Source organism: Balaenoptera musculus, chromosome 5 (genome assembly GCF_009873245.2).
Source record: "Balaenoptera musculus isolate JJ_BM4_2016_0621 chromosome 5, mBalMus1.pri.v3, whole genome shotgun sequence".
Classification (NCBI taxonomy): domain Eukaryota; kingdom Metazoa; phylum Chordata; class Mammalia; order Artiodactyla; family Balaenopteridae; genus Balaenoptera; species Balaenoptera musculus.
In genome coordinates, this window is record NC_045789.1 from 93,195,734 (window position 1) to 93,209,351 (window position 13,618).

Here is a 13,618-nt window from a genome sequence, read left to right on the forward strand (position 1 = left end):
ACATGCTAGGTGAACTAACAGAAAGGACAACAATTTTCTGTAGTGACCAGTGTAAGTATCCTGTTGAGAGGTACCTATCAGGTATAAAACTGTCTTAGGAGATTTCAAGACTATTTTTTTTTTCTTTTTTCTTTTTTTCCTGTCTTTAACCTAATCTAGTCTAAATTATTTTGTCCTTTAGTCCTTGGAGACATGGGTTTTGGTGGAAAATACTGAACATATGAAACTCTATGTTGATTTCAAAGTCCGTTGACCAACTACAAATTGTATATAGAATACTTTTAGCTCCAACACTCTGTGGAGTGAGAAAGACTCCTGCAGCTTCACACCCAGCTGAGAGGATGCAGACTTCCCTGTGTTGCTAAAGAATGCTGTGCACAGCAGGCTTCAGGTGTTACAATGACAAAATCAGGGAAAAGAGAAAGAGCTAAGTGATCAAATGTTCTCAGTCATTAAAACAGAGTTGAGTGGCACTGTGTGTGTGATAAAGAAATTTAGATCCTTGCCTAAGAATTTCAATACCTTAGCACTGGTATCTGCTTATACATGTGTGCGTGTGTGTATACATATAACAAATGGTTTTATATACCACACACACACACACACACACACACACACATAAGCAAATACCAGTGCTAAGATATCAAAATTCTTACCCAAGGATCTAAGTTTCTCTGTCCCTAGAGTTAACAAACGAATGCCAAGTTTACTTTCAAAGGTGGGCTGAAAAGAACAGATTTATTAGACCAATGCACTATAAAGAGTTGTTTACCTGACCATGTTGGCACAAGAAAAATAATATTAAATTTCAACAGTCCATGACTAAAAGTTTTTATTTTTAAAAACTCTCAATGAGAATTAACAAAAAGTAGTTATTTTTTGGAACACGTAAAGGCTGCTCTTGCTATTTGGATTAACTAGTGTTAGTGGGGGAAGTAGGGAAAAGGGGGGCCTGTATAGTCAAATAACTTTGAGGAACAAATTTTTTAAGTTAAACAGATTTCTTCATTGCAAGATGCCTTGGAGATTAACACACAAGTGTCCACGGCAGTCACCACAGGGGATACGACTTTCATTATTTCCCAAAACATCTGACCACAGAATACTTTGCTCTTGGATCACTGGAGAGCACATTTTAGGAATCACTGCTTTGAAATATAATACATATAAAATAATCAGCATAGCAACAAACACAAGGCACTAAAATAACATATGCTTGAGAATTGGGGAGAAGACCTATACCTAAAAAATAATCTAAATCTGAATCATCTTATAAAAATACAACGAAAGTAAGTACACCTTGTAAGTACACATCACACTGATGATGTGAATATAACATTTATTTGGAAATAGCTAAATCTCTAGCAAAACGTGTTTACCTATACTTTAATAGTGTTATTCAACTTGATCACTTAATTTAGAAAATAAAGCAATTTATTATTAAAAAGCAATTTATTATTATAAAGCAATTTATTATTAAAATATCTGGACTCTATTATTGTTGATTTATATCATTCTTCTCTTTAAATTAGTGTATGGTTTTTGAATGGGAAAGAGTTGAAGAATAACATTTGTCCATTTTAATAACATTCCTTTTTAAGTATGATTCTTTTTTGCCCCTCTGTCATATTGAGGTCAAGTTCTTCACCTGATTTTGATCTAGTATCCCATTTTAGGCAACAGAATGATATCTGATAACTCAGAAAAGAACAAAAAATAATGTTGATAACAGTGGTACTGCCCATTGTGTAATTCTTTGCTATAAGATTAACAAGAATAAAAGAAAAATTATTTCCAGACCCCCTCAGGTGAAAACTCTTGCCCTGAAATACTCTGAGTAATACACTTTGTGATTTTTAATGTAATTACTGTAGCTACAAGTGTTATTCTTGTTCGTCCAACTTAGCTTTTCCAAACAGGCTATTTGCTGCAGTAATTTCCCGTGCTGCAGTAACTTCCCGCATCAACTAAATTCCAGAGGATTACATGGTGGGTGGGGAGAGGAAAAAAGGTTATTTCCTTTTATCAAATGTAACTATGTTGCCTTCTCATTCCATCAGTTACTCTGCAATAAAAGAAGAATCCAGGGTGGTCACTTGGAGTACCTGATTAACAACTTTTCTTGAAACTATTATGTGCGGAATTCATTCTCCTTAAAGACAGGGAAAGAAAACCACACCAACTCTGAGAGGGAGCCTGTCTTTTAGAAACAGACTCCAGATTTCAGTTGCCTTCAGAGTATTTGGGTTCTATACATTCTATTATCCTCAAAAAGTCAGGAAAATTAATTGTCCAGGGTGCACAGTCCATTTAGTACGGTGAATTACAGAAAATGAAGGCCCCTGCTCACAAACCTGTTAAAATCCAAAGATAACACAAGTACGAACATAAACACCTGCGTCAACCATTATTCTCCCTTGATTTGCCTTTTTTGATTTTTTAACTCATTTCTTTATGCTACCATTAGTGATGTTTGAGAGGCAGGTGATTATTGAAATTACTTCAATTACACACCACTTATCTCATATTGAGGGATTATCAAGTATCAGGATAACCACTTAATACTTCATAACCATCACATCTCCCAAATCTCCTTCAATTGTTTTTTTTTTTTAACCTAAGTCTTCAAACAATTTACATTTAATAGCAAAGCCACGCAAAATGTAAGCGGGTTATATTTATCTCATACAGAAACTGCTTTTATTTTTTAAATTGCTAATAGGAAAGAGAACAATCTCAAAATCACTCATCCACAATCTCATCATCTTATTCCTGGTTTATTACATGAATAATTCCACCATTATAATTCTTGCAAGTCCCGTGAAGAGTTCCCTATACATTTTTGCAAAAACAGCTAGAGCAAATCTTTGATATATTTTTATTTCCTCTTCTTCCCTCAGTTATGTTTGCGCATTCCCTAAAGACCAGGAGGCCTTATGCTGAATTCTTGTCCCTCTCTTATCTGAACTACCAAATACTTTTATAAGCCAAGAAACTGCTCTTCAAATCAAGTACCTTTGGCTTAGCATCTGCAGCTAGTGACCAGCAGAGTTAGGAATACAACTAGTATGTCTTTTGAATTCTGATCCACATGACATATATTTCATTCCGAATTCAAACTATTGTTAGTGTCTTTTTCAAGCAAAGTTCCATCAAGCATTCAGTTGGAAAGTATTTATTAATCAGCCTGCACTAGGCTAGATGCTGTATGTAAAACAAAGACAAATGTAAGACAGGAGTCTTGGCAAAGTTAACACATGTTATGAATAGAAAATAATACCTAACAGCACATTGTATGAGACAGATAATAATCATGGTAGCCTAAATAATAAAAAAAAAAAAAAATACTTAGCACTTACTATCGTCAAGCATCATACTAAGCTTTGTTCATTTAGTGAATAATTTATTCTACACAACACCTCCATGAGGTAACTTCTAACTATCATCCTCGTTTTACAAGAAGGAAAACCGGGGCACAGGGCAGGAAATTGAGTGACATTCCCAAGTTTACCCATTAAGTGATTCAAACTTCGGCAGTCTGAGTCAACAGTCTGTACTCAGAACCACTACATTATAATTAATGATCATTTGGAGGTAACGAAAGCAGTTGAGAAAGGTTTGATAGAGGAGGTGAGGCTTACATGGGGATGGCAGACTAGGCTACTCCAAATTGGAAGCAAGGAAGGAGTCCAGAAATGTGCTGGGAATTTCCAACCAGTAACAGGAAAACGTGCTTGCCTGGAACATAGCATATATGCTGTGACAGCCATGAGAAAGTTAAAGTCTAAAGCAGAACTAGATTGTCGTGGGGAATGAAAGTCAGGCAAAAGAGTTTTACGCAAAAGGGAAGTTAATTTTAACTACCTAATCCCCGCAGAGTGGACTACAGTATTTCTAGATATTATATCTCCCAATCTCTTATAAGCAATAGTTTCAATAGAATAACTATCAAACGTATTTGTTACAGTGTAATTGTTTGTATTTAGAATAGTTATTACTATTTTTAAGAGGCAAACCTGGAGACTTTATCTAAAATAAATCCTGAAATCTTTCTCCTTGGTTTCTACTTAGAGATTCCAAATAATTAATGCATAAAATTTTAACGCTGACTTTTTCTCATTATAAGAGCATATCGTTGCTTTCTTAGTGTAAAAGCAACAAATTTATCTGTTAAATGAAATTTCCTATAATTTCCCTACCTATTTACTCTTCAAACATTTTTGAACATTCACAAGATATTTATGTTTCCCTAGCTCTCAGTATCCCCATCTCCAACTGTACACACACACACACACACACACACACATCTGCACACAGCACCTAGTTGGCTTGGAATTTCAATTGGTATAAAGAACTACATCGTTTACAATATACTAGTTATCCAGTATGTTAAGTAACCAGATATCGTCACTCCTCTTTCTCTTTCTCTTTCATACCCTTTAACTTTTGAGCATTTTGTGTCTTATAACTACCTCAATCAAAAGGTGGGTACGTATGTAAAGGAGATAACATTTAAAGCAATATTCCTACTTGGGGGTTTTGTTACCAGACTCTGGATGGAGAAACAGCTTTGGGAAGAAAAAATAATCAATGTGGTTTAAGAAAAAAAGAGAAAAGTTTTAGAGAAATGCTGAAACTTGATAGAAGTAAGGAGAGCATATAACATTGTACAGAGTGGCTATGTAATGCTGAGTAGTATTTTGTGAACGAGAATATAATTCTTGGTTCAAAGCAGGGCAAGAGATTCTTTTTTTTTTAACACCTTTATTGGAGTATAATTGCTTTACAATGGTGTGTTAGTTTGTGCTGTATAACAAAGTGAATCAGCTATACGTATACATATATCCCCATATCCCCTCCCTCTTGCATCTCCCTCCCTCCCACCCTCGCTATCCCACCCCTCTAGGTGGACACAAAGCACCGAGCTGATCTCCCTGTGCTATGTGGCTGCTTCCCACTAGCTATCTATTTTACATTTGGTAGTGTTCTATTAAGAGATTTTAATAACATTCAATCCTCCTTGCACTCTTTTACCATGAATAATACAGAAAGCAGGTTTTATCCTGAGGCATTTGAATTTAAACTTAAAAAAAAATGGGAATAAACATATTTAGCTGCAACATGAATAAAAATAGTGTACTTACAAAAACTACACTATAATGGTATAATCATTTCTGGAAAAATTAAGAAAGATTTTACTTTAACAGCAAGTAACTTAACAAATATTTTTTAATATTTCATATATTTAACTATGAAGTTGCCTACCTAGATAAAATGAGAAGTAACAGATATAAAGTTTTTAATAATTCTTTTAGAAAAAGACAGTGTTATTGAGTGTGCGGCTGCCCTTGACAGTACATATTATATTTTCCAAATATTATCAATTTGTCTCAAGGCCACTCTATCTTAGGGAATTGCTTTTATAAAAGATCAGGAATAAGTGAAGGCATTTGATAGCATCAAATCTTTTAGCAATTAATGAAGTAAATCTGAATTTTCATATTAATGGCATCATTCTTCCTATTGTCTATGTATAAATTTCTTGCATCATATCAGAGTAATGATCTCTAATTACATAATGATGATGATAATATAATAACAATGTACCTCCCCCCCTCCCCCGTAGAATCATTTGACAATGTTTACCTATTTTGACCCTCATTCTTAAAACAATGTAACTATAGTGGTAGTTTAAAAGATGTAAAATTCATATAGTTAATACTGTAAATATATTACACCTAAGGTAAATTAATTGGCAATTTCAAATGTTTTACAGCAGAAAGTTTAGAATGTAAATTAAATAACATTTAAATGCCAGATGTTTACATAGAAATAAAGTGTTTAATTAAGACATATTTTTAAGATACGAATCTAGAAACCTTTTAAATAAGCACACCAGATTTAGAATGTAATTTAAATTAATATTTTAGGAAAAAAAGGGTCAAGGTTAAACTGTTTGTTTTCCTTAAAAAGTGTATAATGTCTTTTGTGTCTCTACTAACAAAAAGAAATCTCAATGAAACTCGGATATTAAAACCTCCCAGGAAACCAACAATAAAAGCTGCTAAGAATTTCACAACTTTTTTTTTTCCTTAGGTGTTAATTAAATGATCATTTAACACTGCAATGTAAACACAACATTTTCATCTCCTGACAGCACAGCCTATTATAAATCCTGGGTAATAAAAGTCTCGGTGTTAATGCTCTGAACCAAGTTCCCACCACACTCTAAGATGCCTTGTCGTGTCTAAGGTTAAGCATCTAGACACAAAACAAAGCTTGCGCCTACTCCACTTCCAGTGCAATTTTCCCATCGCCCAGTGACCTAGGTAACACTTTGAGCAATAAAGAATAAATTTAATTTCTCCAGCATTTTGTGAGGATTAGGAACAATTGTTGGCTTGCAATGACTTTTTATCCTTGGATTCTTTTCCTCCAGAGCATTCCTCTGGTCCTAAAAGAGAATTCTGATGGTTTAAGACATAGAACAAACAGAACTTTAGGCTTTTTTCAATCAGTTGGAACTGTTGGAGGGGAAGCAATCAACCTTTCTCTGTGCTATTCTCAGCTATTCACATACTTCAAGCTTTAATCTTTCACTAGTAGAAGAAACCTATCATGAAGGGGCAAAGCTATCTTTTTCCATTCTGTTTCCAGACTTATTTATTTCTCTTTTCTTTACATTTTTTTTTTAAAAAAACACTTAAATCAAGTTGCCATACTTAGCTGATCACATTTATTTGGGGGACATTTCAAGAGGCACAGATGTTCTCTTAATAACATTTCACACAGCTATGTTGTACCCTAGACCATGGGTATTGCCAAAGACTGGACTTTTTACTCTTCATTGCTTCCTTCTCTAGAGTTTAGACTTTCTTAAACTCTTGCCCTAAGTTTCTTATATCACAATTTATCAAATGTTTTAAGGTTAACCCTCTATAAATAATTCCTTGATAGCAAATAACTTGGTTGTGGGTAACAGGTAATGAAGAGGACATATACACATTCATCTGACTGCAAAGCTTATGTACATATAAAAAGTATTGGAGTTACGATATAAACAGACAAAACAAAAATAACTTCAGGCTCAAAGCTATTTCATTACCAATCATTGTTTAAATCCAAAGTGCTGAACAGTTTGCAATTTGAACTGCATTTTGACAAAATGTTTAGTCTAAAAGTGCACTGAAAATCACACATGCAGCTTATGTAAAGGTGGCCGGATGTTCCACAGATCAAATCATATTTGTATATTACAAGTTCAATGGACTAATTCTTTTATATTGTTTTTAAAACTGAAATCTTAGTGATAAAAATGTTCTTTAGCAACGTACGTAAATCTTCTAAATAACTTTCAATATAGTTTACCTATACCTTAAGGAGTTTACTCAGCATTTTCTAACTAATACGTATTTTTCCTTCATTTTGTTATTCAAGACAACACATCATTAAAACAACAATTTAATATGTGGACTAACATAAATAGTTCCTGAATCACAGCCTCTTTTTCTATCCTTGATTCATTTTATATAAGAGTTTTAAAATTATATGAATCATCAACTGGGAGTGGGTAAGAGATCTCATTAAAAACATTCTGGCCTTAATGTAACTTGTGTTGCCAAGTAAGGAGAATTGGAATGATGCAAATGCACATTTTATGCTAATTTGCAGTGTTAAAAAATTAATGTGGTTACGCTTATGTATGTGTTATTACACTGAGAATAAATGTAAGAGAGACGTGAAAGAGAACTGGGAGATTTGCTGACTGTGGGCAACTTGCAAGGACATCTGTGTGACTATTATTTCATCCCATTTTGCAATGAGAGGATGATAATCCTACAAGCATCATTTCTATCATACTGGAAAGTTGACGATGTTCTTTTGAATACAGAATTTATCTTGTGACTTGAAATATTCCCAGGAGGTAAATATCATCCCCATTTTACAGATAAGGAACCTTATCTCCAGAGGTGTCCACTGATTGACAAAGATAGCAAAGCTACTAATATCTGAGTAGGCATTTAAACACAAGTATTTTATGCAACCTCTCATAAAATAAATTGATTTCAGAGTCTTAAAACATAATGTAAACACATTAAAATTAGTTCATTAGAACTAACACACTATGGACACTTGTTCCTAGAATTAATATTTATATAAACTTCAGTCACCAAATTATAATCTTGAGATGGCAGTGGCAATTTTATGATTTACAGTCGAATTTTAAAATATTCCCTGATGATGTGTATTGAATAATATCTTTTTGACATGAGAACCATATATTTAAATTCATCTTTCGAAAAAAACACAGTCAGTCTCCATGAACATTGTAGGCTTTAATTTACATATTACAGGTCAGATGTTAGCCATGGTTGCGGTCCACAAATGCCCCATATTACAGAGGGCCACACACCATGCCAGTTTTTCTCCCCTGCATCTAGCACAGGATTCACCAAATTCAAGTTGGCTAACCATGAGTATTTGCTGGTGGAAACAGAAACATTTGCATCTGGGAAAGCAACTATTTAAACAAGTGCACTTGAGTGGGAAAGACCTTCCTGCACTTGACTTTCCTCTGCCAGGACCTATGCTGTGGATTTCACACTCAAAAAGTCTAGTTGGTGGCTTGGCAATAGTAGAAACTTGCCAATTTCTGACCTTCTCCAGCAACAAGCCTTTTATTAGTGATCCCTTTAAAGTAAAAACTACCCACAGGAAGCCTGGCAAAAATCTCAAATACAGTCTTAATCTTCATTGCTTTTATAACTTCTAAATCATACGATTGCATGTTGATTTATAAACAAAAGTCCTATTCAATGGCTTGCCTATTTTCTTTTCGTGGCAAGTGGTAATGGCTACTCTGAAGTGTGTCCAGTTATCAGTCTATGAAGCGTTTTGTCTACCTATTTAAAAACAAACCTTTGGTTATATAACAGTAATCTCTTGCAATGAAATACTCCTCATATATCTGTTTTTTAAGTGGCAAGATCAGAGTCCCTTGGGCCCAGTAATAATAAGTAATTAATAAGTTACTTAATAAATAATAAGGGACTTGAGGTTTTAATCACTGACAGTTAACACCTTCCTAAGTGTTCTCTCTCATGTGAGGTCTTTGTTTTCAAAGATAAGGAGTCAATCTGTTCCCCTTAGCAAGGTATCAGTATTCACAATACAAATAGTGTATCCTTGCATCAAATGATGACACAGACATACCACCTCTGAACAACTTTTATTCTCTGCACCTGAAGCTCTCTGGCAGTCTTGGCAACAGAGATCAGCGGCAGCTATCACGGCAGCTCCCTGGATGATTAATGACGTCGATCTGGCGGGACCACAGTAACCTTGGCAACTATAACCTGCAATTCCTGCACTACCACTGTCAGATTTACCGTGGCAGGGGCCAAACAGGCCAAGAGTAAAATGAAGCAGGAAACTACACACCTGACACCTCTAAGGAGCCCACACTTTAATCAGAGCTGGCAGAAATTAATTCAAGAGGAATTCTGACACAGGCACCACGGCTCTCTTCTGCTTTTATCCTTGAATCCAAGAATCCTGAGACTTAGTTGGCATCAGAGAACTGGGGTGAGGGGGGTTAGTTTTATATAAGTGCAGTATTAAGGTATATTTTGCTTAGGTGGAAAATGGATCATTTTGATTTTTCAGTGTCTACCAATACCCTTCAATGTTTAGAAAACCTAAGGGGACAAACATTTAATTAGCCAAGGTACCCTTTAAATTTAATTTGGTTCCCCATTATTCATACTACCTTCCCAGTGTTACTATTTGCTCATTCAAGTTACAAACCCTGAGCCCAACGGAGATTTAATTCAATACGTCAAACACTGAGAGCTTTCTAAAGGTCAAGCCTTATACTAAACCCTGGGGATACTAAAAAAAATGTTTTTGTAATGCATGTATACCAGCATTTATAGCATAATTAAAAGAAAAAGAAAACTAATCTACTAACAATTGTCAAGTATACTAGTGGTTATATCTGAATGGTGAGATCATGAATTTCTATCCCCACTTACTTTTCTCTTTTTCTGAATTGTCTAAACCTTTTTTTTTTTTTTCTTGGCCACGAGGCATGTGGGATCTTAGTTCCCCAACCAGGGATCGAACCTGAGTCCCCTGCAGTGGAAGCGCAGAGGCTTAACCACTGGACTGCCAGGGAAGTCCCCTAAACCTTTTTAATATACGCATGTGTTACCCTTGTAACTATTAAAAACCAAAATCAAAAGCTAAGGCTCCTTCTATGAGAAATGGAAGTAAGGACAGCTTCATTGTATATTTGTTATGTTTCACAAAGCAATTTTTACCTTAATAGAAATTAAGTTTTCCTTAAGTTTTAAATATTCCCAATAATTATCATCAAAAAGTATTTGGAGAATCTGTGATCCTATCCGACAGCAAAGGAATTGTGACCTGACCAGTTGAATTAAGCGCTCAAAATTTATTTGTCTCAGGTAAGGAGTCACTAGGTCATAAAAAGAGTCCTTGGCTTTAAAAATCCTACTTATAATGTTAGATAATTTAGTGGCTCCAAAGGTCTCTAGGTAAACACCACTTGTTAACCAGAAATAAAGAGTTTTTATTTAAAGAAGTAAAAAAAATGAATCACTGGGACCTATATATTTGTTTTTGTTTGTTAGTTTTGTTTTGTTTCAGTAGATACAAGTGAAAAATGAGTTTCTGCAACGTGGTTTGGCTACTTAAGCTTATGTTAGAAGTCTGGGTAAATATATAATACTCAAAGAAATAAACTGAAAACCACAAAACAAATATTTATAACCGAATGCTTAACCACAGTACTAGCAATGAAATTCCTCTCTAATGAGCCCAGATGAGTAGCTGCAAACTCTAACTGGTAAGTCACCTTTAAGGTTATGTTTTTCAGGAGCATTTGTATAAGCTACTCATAAATTTCAATCATAATCGACCATTTCAAAAGTCACTGAAATTTCTGTCCGTTAACCAGCTCCTAATTGTTCTGAGAATCACGTTCTCCACTCTTAAACTGATAATAAAAGTGCAACCTCAGTTTTGGAGGAGAAGCAAAGGGGGAGGACAGAGTATCTACATAAGCTAAGAAAACTATGTGCTGTCTCTTTTAACCTCCAACCTATGGCCCTTTACTTTTCTTTTTTCTTTACTTACACTTTCCATCTGTCAACAAGTGCTTGTAATTTTATTACACTGTCCTGTAGTTTATGCAGAGTTGGTATTATTTTACAGAGTTCTGTTAATGGACTGGATAAATGGTAATGCTATTTAAACTAGTCTCCTGCTCCAACAAACACAGCTGCAACTGTACTACTATTTCTGAGCAAACATCTTGACCTGAACATGGAGTGCTCTCTCAACCCGTCCAAAGAGAAATTGGAGCAGACAGCAAAGGAAAAGCATATTTGGCCGCTAGCAGCAACCAACCGTGTCGAATCATAATTCATATACAGTGTACCCTCTTTTTCTTTTATACTGCATTTAGAGTTTTTTTTTAAAAAGCATGTGTGCTTCTTCACCTGGCATCTCATTTTCAGCCAAGAGTCAAATGGCGATTATTCATTACAGAAGCACAAAGAAAATCTGTATAATGTCCAGTTTGCTTACATTTAATCTAAGCAAACAATGATAAAAGTCAAACATCAGTGTATGAACTATATAGTAAAACAAGTAAACTTTTTCATTGATTATGTATCAGGAAACAATAGGATTAAGTAAGGGTAAAAGATAAAATAAGTTAGGAAAAGAACTGGAGGTACGAATTAGCATTATGCATCAATTTATAAAGAGAAAATAAATCTAAATTTGTTTCTTTCATGAATTCTAGATGTGTATGGCTCTACTGAATTATACAGTAGGGCAACTGTAGACCATTTGATATGCAAATACAACCACCAGTCGACTTTTCCCTGTCACAACATATTGTCCTATTGTTTGTCCAAAATCCTGTATCTTTTGTTTGGTCACTTATCCTTCTTGTGAAAGAAAAGTTCATTTTTAAATGAACATTTTAAAGGACATTTTTGTATGTAGATTTGTGCATATTTTTCCATCTGTCAGAACAGTTGTTTCGGGTTAGCTACTAGGCACCTGCATCATATGAAGAATACTTGAACTTGCATCCTTCCTCTTGGAAATTAAACTAGACAGGCAGCTAGCTTCAAATGCTTTTGTTCCTTTATTTATTAAATACTCTTAATGGTGGTTGTTTAATCAATTAGTGATCACCATCATAAAAAACTGGTCACATGTAGCTTATAACTTTCCTCTCAAGAGAAAGATCATTGCTAACAATCCACTAGGTCTAATTCAGGTGAGAGAACAGTGCCTCAACTCAAAAGAAGATTCCTTTTTCCTGATGCAGAAAAAAATTACACCTCTATGTTTCCATGTGTATCCAGTGTCTATGTCAGGTGTCAAGTCACAATCAGTGTTGAACAATAAGCCGTCAAGCTCTAGCTTCAGGAAATCAAAGCCTTCAAGTCCCTCCTGCAACTAGTCCCACATCAGAAACAAAATTTTATCTTCCATTACTCCCCAGGGCAAATCCTTTGAGCCAAACAGGCACAACATGACTCTGAACACATTTTCTAGCTGCCTATCGCCCCACTTGTTAACATGCTTTTAATTAACTACAAAATGTTGCCTTATAGTGTTATGGGTTCTGTTTCTTTAACTCACATAAGGATTCTGAGTCATCTTCTTTCATACAGCAGCTTCATAAAGTTATAAAATCATAACAAAACATAAGGGAAAATCCCTTGGTCCATTATATGACATTGTCAAAGGGGGCAAAATATTAAACAGAATATAATTCGCTGATAAGTGATTCTGCACTAGATTATTATACCACCTGAATCCCTCTAAGAAAATTAGTCCCAGTACTTCCAGACTAAAAATCAAACATTCTAGTTTCTCAGAGACAGTGTTAAAGTTACTTCCTATATTTTCCTCTCTTCAGCTTAATAATTTTAATTCTAGCTATAACAGTCATTCCATTTAAATTATATTTTCATAGCTACATAGGAAACAGACAATTTTCTAGACAACGTGGATTGTTTTTATACACACATTGTTAGCAAAGTAGTAATTTAATAGCACTCAATGTATACTAGCTTTGAAATCAATTCTTCAAAATCCCCTCAATCGAAAAAAAGTTAAAGCAGAGAGTAGAATCTATTAAAACCATCTCTGTAGCCCTTCTTGCAAACTAAGCACAAATAATTAAATACAAGTATCAATTTATATTCATACATATAATTTTCATAACAGCCTACATCTAGTTTCCTTCGTAAAAATAGCCCTTAGAGAATTCTTGTTAAAAAGGCGGTCTCAAGGTTTCTTTATTTGATTCTTTTAAATTTACTTAAACTGGGCCAATTAACCAGCAGGGAACACAACGCAGAGGAGAAATACTGCTAGGTGACTTTGGCTATCCTTAGGGGAACAGAATCAGGAAAGTCAGACTCTAGAGAGAAGACCTGGTGTGTAGCTGGTTCCACCTTCGCCTGCTGGGAAAATTTTCTCTATAGTCAGCTAAGGTGTGAGGAGGGCCTAACACAGATTCTAAATGAGATACAATGTGGGGGGAGGGCTGTGGGAAGAGAGCCTT

General features: G+C 34.8%; 1 protein-coding gene across 4 annotated transcripts in view; it reads right to left on the minus strand.

Annotated features, from left to right (window-relative positions):
• SLIT2 (slit guidance ligand 2) overlaps positions 1-13,618 on the minus strand; it is a 379,752-nt gene that overhangs the window by 349,782 nt on the left and 16,352 nt on the right. The gene's annotated exons all lie outside the window — the stretch shown is intronic.